Genomic DNA, 18,409 nt, shown 5'->3' with positions numbered 1-18,409 from the left:
AAAGGCTATTTAAAAAAATAAAATCAGTCTGATTTGGCGCTAAGTATATTTTCACTTCTTTGGGACTTTTTTTTGGCAATAAAACCAAATTTGGAACACTCAAGAATTTTATTTCCATGTACATTTGCTCAAAACATTATTATCCAGAAGACTATGGAAATACAACCATCACTTAATCCCAAAGTTACTTTCTCATGGTTTACAAAGAAGGAAGGAATCTTCCTTGATCCAATGTATTTTTTGGCGCTTTTGTGAAAGTTCAAATGTGTAATAATACCGTTTCATTATTCTCTTTGTTGACATACAAATAAAATGAATCATAAAGATACAGCTAAAACTATAAAACGCCTTGAAAAATACATAAAAGAAAGATGTTTATGACCTTCAGTTAAGAAAAAATTTCTTATTCAGGACAAGAAAAAAAATGGTTAGACTCTAGACACATTTTAAGTTCTTGCTCTTTAAAATGTTCTATTAAGAAAATTGAAAGGTGAGAATTGAAAGGAGAAAATTGTATCCAAAAGTAAAAGAACTTTTATAACTCAATAAGAAAAAGCAACCTCCAAAAATGTCCAGAGTATTTGAACATGGAAAAAGAAGATACAATAATAATCAATAAACACATAAAAATTCTCAACAGCATTAGTCATCAATACAATAAAGATTTAAACCATCGTGAGATACCACTGTACACTCTTAAGTGAAGTCGCTCAGTCGTGTCGGACTCTTTTGCAACCCCATGGACTGCAGCCTATCAGGCTCCTCCGTCCATGAGATTTTCCAGGCAAGAGTGCTGGAGTGGATTGCCATTTCCTTCTCCAGGGGATCTTCCCAACCCAGGAATCGAACCCGGGTCTCCTTCATTGCAGGCAGAGGCTTTACCATCTGAGCCACCAGGGAAGTTATACACTCATAAAGGAGCTAAAATTAAGAAGACTGGCATTACACAGTATCAGCAAATGAGGAGCTACTGAAACCCATCCTTTGCTGATAGGAGGATAAATGATACAGCCATTTTGGAAGAGTTTGGCTCTTCCTCAAAAAGTTAACCACACACTCCCCATCTGACCAGCACCTCCACTATTAGGTATTTACCCAAGAGGAATGGAGGCATATGTTCTCAAAAACACACATGTATGTATTTCTGGCAACTTGATTTATAAAAGCAAAACTCAGCACAACCCAAATGTTCATGACTAGATGATGACATAAGCATGTCATGGTCTATTAATACAATGAAATGCTATTCAGCAATGAGAAGGAGCAAACTACTGATACACACAACATGAATGAACCCCATGTTGAACAAAGGAAGCCAAGCACAACAAAAGTTGGAACCAATACGATTCTGTTATGAATTTTTAGAACAGATAAAATCGACTTACAATGATAGAAATCAGATCAGTGTCTGCCTGTAGTAGGGTTAGGAGGAACTGACTGCAAAGGAGAATAGAAGAGCTTTCTGGAGTGATGAAAATGTATCATTTCTTGATTGGAGTGGGCATTACAAGGTTATGTACATTTGTCAATACTTATTCAAGTGCACACTTGAAACGTGTGCATTTGATGGTATGTCAGTTCAGCTTCAATAAAGTTGATTTTTAAATTAAAGAGAAGTAAATATGCAGAGGTATATTTGTTTATATGTTATCACTTAAAGAAACTGTGAACAGCAACAGCCTCAATCAATGAGCATGCTTAGGAACCAGATCATATTTAAGTATAATTCTTCGTTAAAAGGCACCTTGGCAAAATGGCTGACATCAGTTGAAGAAGGAAAATACAAAATGAACCTGCAATATCTTGTTTTGATAGAAAGTCAAGAAGCACTCAAAGAATAATGGGTCATGTCAAAAAAATGAAGACTCCAACTTAAAGGGACTCCTACTGGTCAACTCTGAGAGAATTTGAGTACCAACATACATAATGATAATAAGAGGTTACTTACCACTAAACTACATAGGATATTTATTTATATCCTATGTAGTTGAGTGCATTGAAGTGATTAGGAAAGAAATATTTGTACAGATTTAAAGTTGTTGTTGTTCAGTCACTCAGTCGTGTCCGACTCTTGGCGACCCCATGGACTGCAGCACATCAGGGTTTCCCATCCTGCTCTATCTGCTGGAATTGGCTCAAACTCATGTCCATTGAGTCAGTGATGCCATCCAACCATCTAATCTCATCCTCTGTTGCCCCCTTCTCCTCCTGCCCTCAAAAGATTTACAGTAACTTCCCACAAAGTATTTTTTAATTACAAAGGGGAAAAGTATAATGTTACAGTGGAGAAGCATGGCAGATATGATTTTAGTCCATTGATCAAACTCAACATCATGACTAATGCAATAAGTCGGAAATGTGTGTTGTACCATGCAATAGGGTTTGTGAGAAGACTGAATTTTCTGTGACACCCCTGCTAAAGATGCATAAGCTGTATCTATTCCTAGAGATGCTACAATATGCATCATGTCAACTTGAATTTTTGCTGATATAGCAAAAATCTCAGATATCTTCTCCTAGGTCAGCAGATACTGCCTTCTCAGTACATTGTTGTTGTTGTTTAGCAGCTAAGACATGTTTGATTCTTTTGCAACCCCATGGACTGTGGCCTGCCAGGCTCCAGGGGATTTCCCAGGCAAGAATACTGGAGTGGGTTGCCATTTCCTTCTCCAAGGAATCTTCCCAACCCAGGGGTCAAACCCTCATCTCCTGCTTGGCAGGCATATTCTTTACCACTGAGCCACCAGGGAAGTTTCACCCAGTACATAGCATTGGGTAATTATTCCCATTTTACCACTCACTCTTTCTTGTTTTATGGACCTCTCTGATCCATCATCTCATACAATCTATTTGCTGATCATTTTTACATTTTTATATATGCTGCACAATTTTTAATTTCACTTCCCATTTCTTTAATATTTGGATAAAAACAAATAGCAACATGAATAGCAGTGGAAGATTTTATGTGGAGACTAATCTCATATCTTTTAAAATATCAGGCCTCTATTAAGTACAAAGCCTCCGTCAGATAGTGAATTATAAGTGTCTGGCACCCAATGGCCTGTGACTCAGTTACTGGCTGACATTTCAGTCTCTGAACTCATCTAACAAGTGGCCTGTAAATTATAATTTCTTCTAAGTCTCTGACATAAGGAAAGATTAGATAGCGTTTGGAAACTGAGAGCATAACCTGCATCTCGGTCATGTTTGGTCCTGCGTAGAGGCTTTGCGGGAAACTCAGCCACCTGAGGTCAATGCAAAATGACAGCAGCAGCTGCCATCACATAGAAGAGAAATATGTCTTTCCTTCCTGGACTGCATGGCCTGCTGGGCCCTGGCCACTTGTGACGAGTGGTAAATTCAATTCATAACTTCAGTGTGTTCCTTGGGCAGCACATACATACTTGCTGACTTCTGTAAGGGTTGTTAGGAGCTCAACTGCTCAGCCCTTTGTCTTTATTTGAGCAAAAACACCAGACTCCACTTTTAACACTCCTATTAAGAGAAAATCAAATCTTTTTTTTTCTGGGGTTCTCTGCAGACCTGGAAATGATGATCCCATGGGAATCATGGGGAAATAGTTCTCCCTTATGGAGCAAAAGCTGTAACAGAAATAAATATGTAATTTGATTTTAAGCACCAAAATGTATCTAAATCTTTAAACATCTCTGCTAATCTATTTTAGAAATGAAGTGGAAAAAGCAAATCCCTAAAATAAAATGCATCTTATGCCACCAAACCCAGATGAACACTACTTTAGAAGCCATGCATGCATGCTAAGTCACTTCGATCGTGTCCGACTCATCTCAGCCCCGTGGTCTGTAGCCCACCAGACTCCTCTGTCCCTGGGAGTCTACAGGCAAAAGTACTGGAGTGGGTTGCCATGCCCTCCTCCAGAGGATCTTCCCAACCCAGGGATCAAACCTGTGTCTCTGTATGCCTCCTGCATTGGCAGGCAAGTTCTTGACCACTAGCACCACCTGGGAAGCCCACTTTAGAGGACAGGTCTAATGTTTTGTTGTAAATTTAAGAGTGCTGTGTCACTGTTCCACTGTCCTTTAAATGAAATCATGCCATTTAATTATTACTCATGCAGCAGGGTATGTTTTTAATAATTATATTCCAATATAGGCTCATTCTGGGCTTCCCTGGTAGCTCAGTGCTCAAAGAATCCACCTGCCAATGCAGAGACATGGAATTGATCCCTGGGTGGGGAAGATCCCCTGGAGAAGGGAATGGCTACACACTCCAGTATTCTTGCCTAGGAAATCCCATGGACAGAGAAGCCTGGAGGGCTAAAGTCCATGGTGTCACACAAGAGTTTGACACAACTTAGCAAACAAACAACAACAAATAGGTTCATTTCAGAATGAAAAAGCCCATAAGACAGATATCCTGTTCCTTTCAGAATTTATTGGGAAAAGAGCTCTCTGACTATGGTCTTCCTGCTTCATTCATTTGTCCCCATGTGGCAAGAGGGCAAGAATATGCCTTCTAGAGGCCCACGCTCCTATCCTGGTCAGTATACTTATTTACAACTGAATAGCTCATAGTTTATAGCCCCTAATATGCAAAGAGCCTTACAAATCTATTATAAACAAGAAAACTGGACAACCTGGGAAAGGGAATTGTAACTGCCAAAGTGAAGTAGCTCAGTCATGTCTGACTCTTTGTGACCCCATGACTGTAGGCTCCTCCTCCATTCATGGGATTTTCCAGGCAAGAGTACTGGAGTGGGTTGCCATTTCCTTCTCCAGGTAATCTTCCCAACCCAGGTATAGAACCCAGGGCTCCCACATTGCAGGCAGACACTTACCATCTGAGTCCCCAGGGAAGCCCATAATTGGCCAAAACTTGAATATTTTTTTCTGCTGTTATTGATTAAATACACTACTGCTTTAATTTGCATTTTTAAAATGATGAGTTTAGCATTTTACTGGCCAAAAATATATTAAAAATGCTAAACTCATTATTTAAAAAATGAAAATTAAAGCAGTAGCATATTTTGTCAATAATAATAGCAGATAAAAATATTCAATTATAATATCTATTGGTAAAGATGCGAGAAAATAGGCAGTGAAGGTAAATCTGGTAAAATCTTGGGGAAGCAAGATTTGGTATTTGGTATTATCTTTTAAAAGATAAAATTCATATGCCCATTGACCTGGCCCTTCCATTTTCAGAAGTTTAAGCTATAAATCTCATATACATACACTGACATATATGATTTTTTATATATATGAAATACAGATATATATACATACGCTATTACAGATGTAATTTTTCTTAATTTGAAAGCAAACTAAATGCTCATTAATACAAAACATGTTAAATATGTATTCATATATATAGTATAATACATATATGAGATCTATGTATATACGAGATATAGTATAACATATGGTAGAAAGCTATGCCATCATACACCTATATACACTTTAATTAACATAGAATATTTGTGGAAAAAGTCACAAGAAACTTCACAGAGAACACCTATGGTAAGGGAGAGATAAGAACTCATCCAGAAAGAAACTTGTCATAATATACTCTTTTGAACTATTTGAATTTTATCATTTATATGCAGTACTTCTTCAATTAAAAAAAACACTTTTGTAGACATTTTTGAGAAATCTAGTGATTTTAGAATGGTTTCACGTGATTAGAGTATCTGTGTCTCAAAATAACAGGTCAGAATGTACATTCAAATAATTAAAAGTTTTAAAATAAAACCTGATGTGCCAATTTTTTTATTTTCTAAAAATAAAACTATGTGCCAATCAGCAAACTGCTTGTTTAAATAAAAGATCACCTCTTGAGGGTCATTTTCTCATCTTCTAAGGTCTGTGTTCCTCAGGGACAATCTTTTCTTTTTGAAAAGCACCACAGTACAAAATATGTTGTTGACTTTTAATTTTTTTGAAAAGCCTGTTGGCTCCCAGTTGCTCTATTTTTTATTCATGAATTCTCTTTTCTTAAAAAAAAAAAAATAAGCAAGGAAAGGATATTACATCAACAGTGTTCATTTGATTAAAGAAAATTATTTCCTTTAATAATATGGATATTTAGACAGGTTCCTATTAATACGGATTTGGGTTATTTTTACTTTGGGACTAATCTCATTAAAGTACTATAAATATTCTTATATAAAATCTTTCATGAATGTATGCATTATATTTTTAAACTTTTTGTGTTTTACTGGGATATAGGGGGTTAACAACCAGAGTGGTGATAGTTCCAGGTGAACAGTAAAGACACTCAGCCGTACATATACACGTATTCATTTTCCCCCAAACTCCCCTCCCATCCAGGCTGCAACATAACATTGAGCAGAATTCCATGTGCTACACAGAAGGTCCTTGCTAGTACTCCATTTTAAACATAGCAGTGTGTACATGTCCATCCTAAACTCCCAAACTATCCCTTCCTCCCATCTTCCTCCCACCACAACCATACGTTCCTTCTCTAAGTCTATGAGTCTCTTTCTGTTTTGTAACTAAGTTCATTTGTATCATTTTTTTTCTTAGATTTCACACAGGAGGGATGTCATATGATATTTCTCCTTCTCTGTCTGACATACTTCACTAAGTATGACATTGTCTAGGTCTATCTATACTGCTGCAAATGGCATTATTCCATACTTTTTCATGGCTGAGTAATATTCCATTGATTGCACATAAGTGCCACATCTTCTCTATCTATTCTACTGTCAATGGACATGTAAGTTGCTTCCGTGTCGGCTATTGTAAACATGCTGCAGTGAACACTGGGGTATATGTATCCTTTTGGATCATGTTATTTTCCAGATATATATCCAAGAGTGGGATTACAGAGTCATATAGTAACTCTATTTTTAGGTTTTTTTAGGAAATGCCATACTATTCTCCGTAGTGGCTGCACCCATTACATCCCTACCAACAGTGTAGGAAGGTTCCCTTCTCTCCGCATCCTCTCCTGAATTTATTGTTTGCAAATTTTTTGATGGTAGCCATTCTGGCTGGTGTGAGGTGGTATTTCATTGTAGTTTTGATTTGCATTTCTCTAATAATTAGTGATGTTGAATGTCTTTCATGCGTGTACTATTTTGACACAGTTTGTTATAAACTGAATGTTTCTGTTAACCTACAAATCATGTTAAAATTCTAACCTCCAAGTGACAGTATTAGATTAAGGCCTTTGGGATGTGATTATACCTAACCACAAGGGTAGAGCCCTGTTGAATGGGATTACTGATTGAAAGAGGAAAAACACTTAAATTTCTTCTCTTTTCTACTGCTGCTGCTGCTAAGTCGCTTCAGTCGTGTCCGACTCTGCGACCCCATAGATGGCAGCCCACCAGGCTCCCCCATCCCTGGGATTCTCCAGGCAAGAACACTGGAGTGGGTTGCCATTTCCTTCTCCAATGCATGAAAGTGAAAAGTGAAAGTGAAGTCGCTCAGTTGTGTACGATTCTTAGCAACCCCATGGACTGCAGCCCACTAGGCCCCTCCATCCATGGGATTTTCCAAGCAAGAGTACTGGCTGCTGCTGCTGCTGCTAAGTCACTTCAGTCGTGTCCCACTCTGTGTGATCCCATAGATGGAAGCCCACCAGGCTCCCCCGTCCCTGGGATTCTCCAGGCAAGAACACTGGAGTGGGTTGCCATTTCCTTCTCCAATGCATGAGAGTGAAAATTGAAAGTGAAGTCGCTCAGTTGTGTACGATTCTTAGCAACGCCATGGACTGCAGCCCACCAGGCCCCTCCGTCCACGGGATTTTCCAGGCAAGAGTACTGGAGTGGGGTGCCATTGCCTTCTCCGTCTTTTCTACTACTCACACTAAACGCTTCTGTGACCAGGTGTGTGCAGGTTTTTCCAGCGTCAAGTAATCCTCCAATTCTCTGAAGGTTATTGACTGAGCATCCTACAATTTAACAAAATCTGACACTGCCTGGGGATAGCATCAGATCTCACAGGTTAAGGGCTGAGTCCTGTGAGAGTGACTCCACTTCAGATCTTAACTCAAATCCTAGGTTGTCACTTGTGCTTCTGACCAACCACAAATCAGGGGTTCCCATAACCCCCTCCTCAGGTGCCATTAATTCACTAGAATGGCTTACAGAAGTCAGGAAAACATTTTACACACTAGATCACTGGTTTATTATAGAAGGATATAGTGCAGGAACAACCAAATGGAAGAGAAACACTGGGCAAGGTGTCAGTATATGGGCAGGGGAGCAAAGCTTCCAAACCTTCCCTGACACCCGTGTTTCAGGCACCTCCCTGTGTTCATTGACCAGGATGCTCTCCAAACCCTGTACTTCAGGGATTTTTGTGGAGGCATCATTGTGTAGGTATGGTTGATTAAATCATTAACTGTGCCTGTGTCTTCTAGGTCATTCAGCTGTGTCAGACTCTCACGACCCCATGGACTGTAGCCCACCAGGCTTCTCTGTCCATGGGATTCTCCAGGCAAGAATACTGGAGAAAGTTACCATTTCCTACTCCAGGGTATCTTTCCAGCCTAGGGGTCAAGCCATTGTCTCCTGCATGTCCTGCATTGGCAAGCAGATTCCTTACCACTGAGCCACCTGGGAAGCCTGAATCATTGGCCCACTGGGGATTGATTCACCCTCCAGCGCTTCTTCCCAGAAGGTTGTGAAGTGGGGCTGAAAATATTAACCCTCTAATCATGTGATTGGCTTCCCGGGGAACCAGTCCCCAAACTTAGGGGCTTTCCAAAAGCCACCTCAAGGTATATGCCCAGGAATGGAACCGCTGGGTCACATGGCAGAGGCTTCCCTAGTGGATCAGTCGGTAAAGAATCTGCTTGCAATGCAGGAGACCTGGGTTGGATCCCTGTTTCAGGAGGATCCCTGGAGGAGGAAATGTCTACTTACTCCAGTATTCTTGCCTGGAGAACTCCATGGACACAGTAGCCGGGCAGGCTACAGTCCATGCAGTCACAAAAAGAGTCAGACAAAACTGAGTGACTGAGGTAATTCTATCTTCAGTTTTTTAAGGAACCTCCATACAGTTCTCCATAGTGGCTGCACCAATTAGCATTTCCACCAACAGCCAAGAGCTTTCCTTTCCTCCACACCCTCTCCAGCATTTATTGTTTAGATTTTTTTTTTTTTTTTTTGATGAAGGCCTTTCTGAAAACCACCTCACTACGGTTGAAAAGGGCTTGTTTTGAATAACAAAAGACACCTTCATTGCTCTATCACTTAGGAAGTTACTAGGGCCCTGGGAGTTCTTTGTCACAAAGATGGAAGAATAAAGACACCTTATTATAACTTGCAATATCACAGTGCTCTTATAAGAAGAGACACAGCTTGCTCTCTGGCTTTCTGCTCTCAGACCTGTGAGAATGCCAGGAGAAAATGGCCAACTGCAAACAGAAAATGGCCCCTCACCAGACACTGGAACTTCCAGCCTCTAGAACTTAAGAGAAATAGCGTTTTGTTGTTTAAGCCACGCAGTCTATGGAATTCTGTGATAACAGCCTGAACTAAGACACATTCCAAGTTTAATATACTCAAGATTATCTGCATCATCTCCTCTCCTTCATTTTAATTCTTCAGTTCATTTTCTCATTCACCAAATGATAGTTATTTTCCACAAGGTTCAATCTCCAGAATCTTCTTTTTTAAATTAGTGAATATATGCATTTATTCATTTTTGGCTGTGCAGGTCTTCTTTGCTGCACGTGGGCTTTCCCTAGTTGCGGAGAGTCGGGGCTACTCTTCATTGTGGTGTGCAGGCCTCTTATTGAGGTGGTTTCTCTTATTGTGAAACACGGGCTCTAGGGTGTGAGGACTCAGTAGTTGTGGCACACAGACTTCATTGCCACATGGCAAGTAGAATCTTCCTGGACCAGGGGTTGAAATGTGTTGAATGTGTCCCCTGCACTGGCAGGCAGATTCTTAACCACTGGAGCACCAGGGAAGTCCTCCATCTCTAGAATCTTCTTTGATTCCTCTCCTTCACTCTCCATGTAAAATGACTCTTCAAACATAGTGTTTTCTTCCTATTAAAGTTCCTAGTGCTGTGCTAGTGTTCAGTCACTAAGTTACATCTGACTCTTTGCATCCTCATGGACTGCAGCATGCTGGCCTTTCCTGTCCTTCACTGTCTCCCTGAGTTTGCTCAAACTTATGTCCATTGAGTCAGTGATGCCATCCAGCCATCTCATCCTCTATTGCCCCCTTCCCCTCTTGACCTCAGTCTTTCTCAGCATCAGGGTCTTTTCCAATGAGTTGGCTCTTCCCATCAGGTAGCCAAAGTATTGGAGCTTCAGCTTCAGCACCAGTCCTTCCAATGAATATTCAGGGTTGATTGCCTTTAGGATTGACCTGTTTGATAACCTTTCTGTCCAAGGGACTCTCAAAAGTCTTCTCCAGCACCACAGTTCGAAAGCATCAGTTCTTCGGCACTCTGCCTTCTCTATGATCCATCTCTCACATCCATACATGACTACTGGAAAAACTATAACTTTGACTGTATGGATCTATGTTGGCAAAGTGATGTCTCCGCTTTTTAATACACTGCCTAGGTTTGTCGTAGCTTTTCTTCCTGGAGCAAGAATCTTAATTTTGTGGCCGCAGTCACCATCCACAGTGATTTTGGAGCCCAAGAAAATGAAATCTGACACCATTTCTACTTTTTCCCCATCTGTTTGCCATGAAGTGGTGGAACCAGATGCCATGATCTTTGCTTTTTGAATGCTGAGTTTTAAGCCAGCTTTTTCACTCTCCTCTTTCACCTTCAACATGAGGCTCTTTAGTGCCTCTTCACTCTGTCGTTAAAGTGGTATCATCTTAGGTTGTTGATATTTCTGCCAGGAGTCTTTGGTTCCAGCTTGTAAGTCATCCAGCCCAGCATTTTGTATGATATAGTCTGCATATAAGTTAAATAAGCAGAGTGATAATATACAACCTTGACATACTCCTTTCCCAATTTTGAAACTAGTGCTATATAACAAGTTAACTTAAAAATTAGTGGTATAAAAACAACAACTATTTTCTTCTGCTCACAGTTATGTGGGGTAGGAACTCATAAATGGCTTAGCTAGGTGTTTCTTAGTTGGGGTTCCTTAGATAGTTGCAACCAGACCTTAGCTGATGCCACAGTTGTCTGAAGGGTTAGCTGACCTGGAAGTTCATGACTGCTCACTCACAGAGCTGGCAGTTGATGGTGGCCATCTACAGAGCACCTGAATGTGTCCTGTCCAGCAAGGTGGACTCAGGGCAGTCAGACTTCCTTCCAGAGAGCTGGTTTCCTCCTGAGCCAGCATCTCAGAAGCAGTAAGCAGAAGCCATATAGCTTTTTCTAGCCTAGTTAAAATCTTTTGCTGGTTGGTAAACATTAGGACACCACTGACTTAGCGCTTCTTTCTTTGCTTTCTGTGTTTGTGTACACGTGAGAAGTGTTTTGAAAAAACATAAAGTATTCTAATTTAGTTAACCAAATCCTGCTTTTTGAAGGTACATTTTTCTCCAGTGTTTCATATGTTAAATAAACAAATTAGCATATATTATTTGATAAATAATTTACAACCACAAAAATCCATATTTTCAAAGAATGTTTTGAAGGAGGAGCTGGACTCCATCTTAGGCCAGGCTGCAAACATAAGGCTACACACATGGTCACCCTCCCAATGGACTCTGAACTTTGTGCCCAGTGTCTAGAGAAGTGGAATACCAATGGGAAACCAGACCTCCCTCCCTCCCCGCCACCAGATAAAAGAGGCTCAGGACTTGGACTTGGACTCTCCGTTGCCTAAAAGAATATGCTAATTATCTCTGTAACAAAACAAAGTCGTTAAGTTCCATTATGTTTATCAGGATATGACCACAGGCCTATTGCTAAATATCCACTGTTTATCTAGCCTTGTGATACATGAATCATGGGTTAACTTTGATCGTATCTCTCTTTTACCTTATACAAACTAGTTTCAAGGAATTTGGGGAGGTGGGTTTAAGCAAGTACACTTAGGGTATATAAGGTTTTCACAAAAACTGGTCAGGGTCCTTGGCTAAGAGGAGACTCTGCCTTGGGCCCGCAGGTGGAATAAACTGCACTCCACTATCTGCATTGTCCTTCTGAGTGAGTCTGTTTCCTGCAACGCGTGGCTACACCATTTGGTGCATTGGCCGGGAAACTCCTCACTTTGAGGAGACAAGTCCCCTTTGGGACTACTCTGAGGCCTTGTGGCTTGAATCTTCTAGAGGGGGGATGGTGCCTCACCCTTCTGAAAGGATTCTGCTTCTCAACGCCCAGACCTTTCACATTAGCAGGTAGTGGACGGCAGCAGGGGAACTGAGCTCTCAGGTGAGGAGGAACCCACCCAGCAGGGTGGAAGAGGGGCCTGATCAGCCCCCTGGGAGGGACTAGAAGGGGCACGGACCCACAGGAGCCTGGAATAGGCAGGTGGCAATTGCTTGGTACACAGGTTGACAAGCGTGCTAGGGTTTAGGAAGGAAATTTGTGAAGGTCATTTAGGAGGTGTGTCCATGCCCTCTCGAGGAAAATTATTACCAAGCGATCACCAGGGGATTTTAGGATAGGCAGGGGGCGGCAATTGCTTGGTACACAGGTCAACGAGCATGCTAGGGTTTAGGAAGGAAATTTGTGAAGGTCATTTAGGAGGTGTGTCCACGCAGTCTCAGGGAAAATTATTACCAGCGATTGCCAGGGGATTTTTAGGATAGGAAACTGGTCCTTGTATGCTCGTATTCTGCCCTCCCCCAGGAGGTGTCCCGTCTGCTGTGAAATTCTTGATCCCCTCGGAATTGTTAGGCTAGAAGGAGGGGGATACATAAGTGAGTATGAATTGGCTTTTCCGGAGATGGCCTGGGACATGGGATATTTAACCCATCTGTGTTTTCATCAGCACCTGATCAAGCCCACCAAGGTAGAGAGGACTTTAATGGAGAAACAGTCTTGGACCACATGGTGTTCTGGTTCGGCTGTGCTGACCAGCAGGTGAAGACATGCTGATCCCCCTTCTCCCTCTGGGATCTGGCAGGATTTGGATGGGGATGACGTGACCCCTTCCCCATACTGGATAATGACGTGCCTGTCTCCCAGTGCTCCACCAGGACTGGAGGCCGCCTTAATGCCCAATCCAGCGCCAGGTGAAGTTCCTGCAGCAGCCACTGCTCTTCCACCAGCTCTCCCGGAGTTTGTAGAGCTGCAGTTTTGGCAGGCTCCGATCCCAGTGACAGAAGCTTCTGGCCAACACTTCCAGGATCTGGCTCCACCTGAATTGCCCAAGCTATATCCGCCTCTTCCATTAAAGTTGCAGGTATTGTCCCTTGGATTCATCATACAGGGTGAAGAGAGCATACCACACAGACCCAAAAAACGCTGAGTGGACTGCACAGAGGGACCCCGCTGACCCTCCAGAGACTAAGACCATCCTTAAGAAGAAGGGAAAGAAGATCCTGGACGAGCCCCTTCAGGATGAAGCCGCATAATCAACTCCTGCTGCTTGGGCTCATCAACGTGATTTTGAATTTAACTTCCGTTTCAACTCAGGACAATGTTTGCATCTCATGGGCACATTCCTATGCAGACTTCCACAGCACTTCCAACTGCTGGGTATGTGGGCCTATGCCTCTATCAGTGACGGACGGACTTCCTTGGTGGTGTCACTGCTCTGCCAAGGACATATTAAACCACTCTGCTCTTTTCTGGGATGACGAAAAGAGACTTTCTCTCTCTTGTCAATCATAAACTCTCCTTGCTCTCTTGGTATAAGACCTACAGTCAATAGACTCAGGTCATGGGGTTACATTTAATATAAATGCCAGTGTAACAAAAGCCTACCTACAACAAGCCCCGGTAAATCTACCTTATTTACATGCCAGGTAGACAAGATCTGTGTTTCAATGGTATGAGTATATTGCTGCCTTATTCGTACCCTCTATAGGGACAACAGATTTTATGATTAAAGTAGAGGCCTTGACTAATTTCACAAAACAGGCCCTGCTAGATAGAACAAAAGCCATCCAAGCCTTAAATGAAGAGCAAATCCAAATGAGAAAAGCGGTAAGTCATAATAGAATGGCTTTGGACATACTCACAGATGCTCAAGCAGGGACCTGTGCTATAATTAAGGTTGAATGTTGTGTATACATTCCTGACTTATCTAGCAATGTATCGACTGTTTTAGATGACAGAAAAACCAGGTAAGAGCAATGTCAAATGAAAACATTCCTTTCTGGACTTCGGTCCTATCTTGGATGCAGGGCCATTGGAGGAAAACTATATTTACCACTGTTATAGTTGCCTTGATAGTGCTGCTTTGTAGACCCTGAATTTTACAATGTATTATGATACAATGTATCAACAATGAAGGTTGATGTCATTCTCCCAAATTGGTGTTCAGAGAGCCAGGGTGCAATATATCCCTATGAATGATGCTCATAATATGAGTTAAGAGCATCAAGAGGGGGGAATGAAGGAGAAAACAGACAGAGCTGGACTCCATCTTAGGCCAGCCTGTGAACATTAGGCTGCACACATCGTCACCCTCCCAATGGACTCTGAACTTTATGCCTGGTGTCTATAGAAGTGGGATACCAATGGAAAACCAGACCCCCCGGATAAAAGAGCCTCAGGACTTGTACTTGGACTCTCCATTGCCTAAAAGAATATGCTAATTATCTCTGTAACAGAACGAAGTTGTAAATTCCATTATGTTTATCAGGATATGACCACAGGCCTATTGATAAATCAATTCAGTTCAGTTCAGTCACTCAGTCATGTCTGACTCTTTGCGACCCCATGAATCGCAGCACGCCAGGTATCCCTATCCATCACCAACTCCCGGAGTTCACTCAGACTCACGTCCATCGAGTCAGTGATGCCATCCAGCCATCTCATCCTCTGTCGTCCCCTTCTCTTCTTGCCCCCAATCCCTCCCAGCATCAGAGTCTTTTCCAATGAGTCAACTCTTCGCATGAGGTGGCCAAAGTACTGGAGTTTCAGCTTCAGCATCATTCCTTCCAAAGAAATCCCAGGGCTGATCTCCTTCAGAATGGACTGGTTGGATCTTCTTGCAGTCCAAGAGACTCTCAAGAGTCTTCTCCAACACCACAGTTCAAAAGCATCAATTCTTCGGCGCTCAGCTTTCTTCACAGTCCAACTCTCACATCCATACATGACCACTGGAAAAACCATAGCCTTGACTAGATGGACTTTTGTTGGCAAAGTAATGTCTCTGCTTTTCAATATGCTATCTAGGTTGGTCATGACTTTTCTTCCAAGGAGTAAGCGTCTTTTAATTTCATGGCTGCAGTCACCATCTGCAGTGATTTTGGAGCCCCAAAAAATAAAGTCTGACACTGTTTCCACTGTTTCCCCATCTATTTGCCATGAAGTAATGGAACCAGATGCCATGATCTTCGTTTTCTGAATGTTGAGCTTTAAGCCAACTTTTTCACTCTCCTCTTTCATTTTCTTCAAGAGGCTTTTTAGTTCCTCTTCACTTAAATATACACTGTTTATCTAGTCTTGTGACACATGAATAATGGGTTAACTTTGATCGTATCTCTCTTTTACCTTGTCCAGACTAGTTTCAAGGAATTTGGGGAGGTGGGTTTGAGCAAGTACACTTAGGGTATATGGTTTTCACAAAAACTGGTCGGGGTTCTTGGCTAAGAGGAGACTCTGCCTTGGGCCCACTGGTGTAATAAACTGCACTCCACCATCTGCATTGTCCTTCTGAGTGAGTTTGTTTCCCAGAAACAAACTGTGTGGCTACAACAGTTTTATATAATGAGTATTAATCATGATATATCATTAACAAAAATTGTTATCATATAATAAAACATGGTCACAATTTTGTGGGAAAAAAGAAAACCATAAAATGTTTCACAAAATTAAGAACATCTTAAAAATGATGATTATAGAAAAAAAAAATAGGCCTTATATCTGTGACAGGGTAGCTTACTGAGATCTCAGTTTGTTTTAGTCTTGAATTTTTCCTTTGTTTCTATTAAAGTAGCTCCTGTATCTGGTCCTTTAATTCAGGGACATTATGAGACCAAAGTGAAATTTCCTGATAATTTGCCTCCTGTCTTTCATTTTCAAAAGCCCAAAATTTTTGAGAAAATTATACTAGAGGATAATGAGGAAAAAAATCAAGCAGCTTTATAGGAGTGAGTAGGAGAAAAGAGGAAAGACAGATGGATGGTGAGGCCCTACTTCTCATCCTTTTAGAGCATTCCAGAGGGGCTTTGGTAAAGAATCCACCTGCAATGCGGGAGACCTGGGCTTGATCCCTGGGTTAAGAAGATCCCCTGGAGAAGGGAAAGGCTACCCACTCCAGTATTCTGGCCTGGAGAATTCCATGGACTGTATAGTCCATGGGGTAGCAAAGAGTCGGGCAAGAGTTGACTTTCACTCACTTGGGGGGACTCCTGACAAGCAGACATGGTGTATGTCAGGAATTGGCAAGCTGCAGCCCATGCACTGGCACTTACTTTTGTAAATAAAAGTGGAGGGGTGGGGGCACACAGCCCTCTGTATTTACTAAAGTAGTGCCTATAGCTGTATACAGTTGCAACTGTAGAATTGAGTAGTTATGACAGAGACCCATGAGACCTATGGCCTGTGGCGTATTTACTGTCTGAAAAAATGTTCTCCTGCTCCCTGTAAATGGTGCCTCCCAGAACTGAGTATAAAACCTGCACAACCATGCAACAGCCCTAAATCTACAGATCCCTAGCAAGGATATCATCCCTGCTGAGGCTGGAAACCACTTCAAATGACGTGGGAGCTTCAGTAGGATCATATTCATGGGCCGTGTGAAAGGAAAATCAAAATGGAGTCAGTATTGCTAAGAGCTCTCTAAATGGAGCCAGGAGGCAACCGAAGAAGTATGACTTAAATATGTCTCAGCCTGGAAAGAATCTGACCTCTTTACCTGATAAAGTTATCCAGGATACCTGCCAGAAATTCAAGACACTTACTGGACCCTTGCTTAAAATAACTCATCACAGTCTATTTATTGGACCCCTAGCCCAAAACAACTTGTGATTCCTTAAGAACAAATATTTTCTGACTGGTATCAAAGCTGATACCAGTCAGATACCATCCAGTCGATATCAGCCAGGCGATGCTTAACTAACAATCTCATGGCTGTTTTTAAACTGTTTTTTATTGGAATATAGTTGCCTTGCAGTGTTGTATTAATTTGTCCTTATAAGTCCCCAACCCTTTCTCTTCCTCAGAGCACTCTTTCTGTGTCTCCTGAATTGGAATTCTTAAGACCCCAAATAAACTCTTATTTCCAGCCTCCTGTATTATTTTGGTTAGCAGACTATGTACATTTTAAAAGAGGATAAAAACATGACTCTTGCACAAAAAGAAAATGAACACATCAGTATTTTATTTAGGGGTTTCCCTGGTGGTTTAGATAGTAAAGAATGAACCAGTAAGCTATATAAAAATGGTTCAAATGAAAATTGGGCTTTCAGAGATTTATATCCTGTCAAAACTCATTTTCATAGTCATGTACAGGAGTCATTTGCTTAGCTGTGCATACAAGTATGCACAATAATAATTTTCATTATTATTATTGTCCTACAAGTTAACTTCTATCTTAATGGAATTGTAAGATAACCTAGTCAAAGACAACCAAAAGCAGAGACAACCCACATAAATGAGCTTGCCAGAAAGCCTACTGCATTGCAGAGGTTTGCATAGTTTTCTCCTTTGGGACTGAAGACCACAGACAAGCCCCACAAATATTTTGCTTTTATTATTATTATTATTACTGTTAGGACCTACAGATGACCCCACAGAAGCTGGATAATGACTGAAATTAAATGATTTGCCAAACAAGTAATGGGTCTCAGATTCAGAATACCATTGATTTAAAGAAAATAAATTATATTGTTATCTTATACTTCTGAGTGTCTGAAATAAAATTCAGATCTCTTGTATTCAAATTCCTTGAGAACAGAGACCCTGTCTGATCTACTTCTGTTTTTTCAGACCTGCAAATGGATAAACAGGTGACTGGCAAATATTTGCTAAGTGGATAAAACGAATGTAAAGGAACAAAAGAAAAGTGTATATTTCACAGTTAAACATCATTGAGGAAAAAACTTCAAACTATGGACTATCTCGCATGTGTATTGTGCAAATTCTTACCCAGTTTCACTATTTCATGTGGGTGAGAAATAACAAGAAAAATCTGATATAGAAGCTCAGAAGTTGTAGAGTGAGTCTTGGATCTGCCTGTTTTCTAAGAAAACCGAGAAAGGAAAGAGCATCAAGCATGAAATTACTTTCTCTTACAGGAAAAATTTTGTGCTTCACTGGAAGGCTACGCATTGTCTGGCATCTAGGGACCACTCTCAGGATTATCTGATTTGACTTAGCAGCAGCAGCAGCAGCAGCAGCAGCCGTCTTTT

The 18,409-nt window shown here is 41.2% G+C and overlaps 1 pseudogene; it reads left to right on the top strand.

Moving 5' to 3' along the window:
- Nucleotides 1-13,050: 13,050 nt before the first annotated feature.
- LOC104970823 (endogenous retrovirus group PABLB member 1 Env polyprotein-like) lies at nucleotides 13,051-14,461 on the top strand (annotated as a pseudogene).
- Nucleotides 14,462-18,409: the final 3,948 nt, after the last annotated feature.

This window comes from Bos taurus, chromosome 1 (genome assembly GCF_002263795.3).
Source record: "Bos taurus isolate L1 Dominette 01449 registration number 42190680 breed Hereford chromosome 1, ARS-UCD2.0, whole genome shotgun sequence".
Taxonomy (NCBI): Eukaryota; Metazoa; Chordata; class Mammalia; order Artiodactyla; family Bovidae; genus Bos; species Bos taurus.
This window is presented reverse-complemented; position numbering and strand designations above follow the sequence as displayed.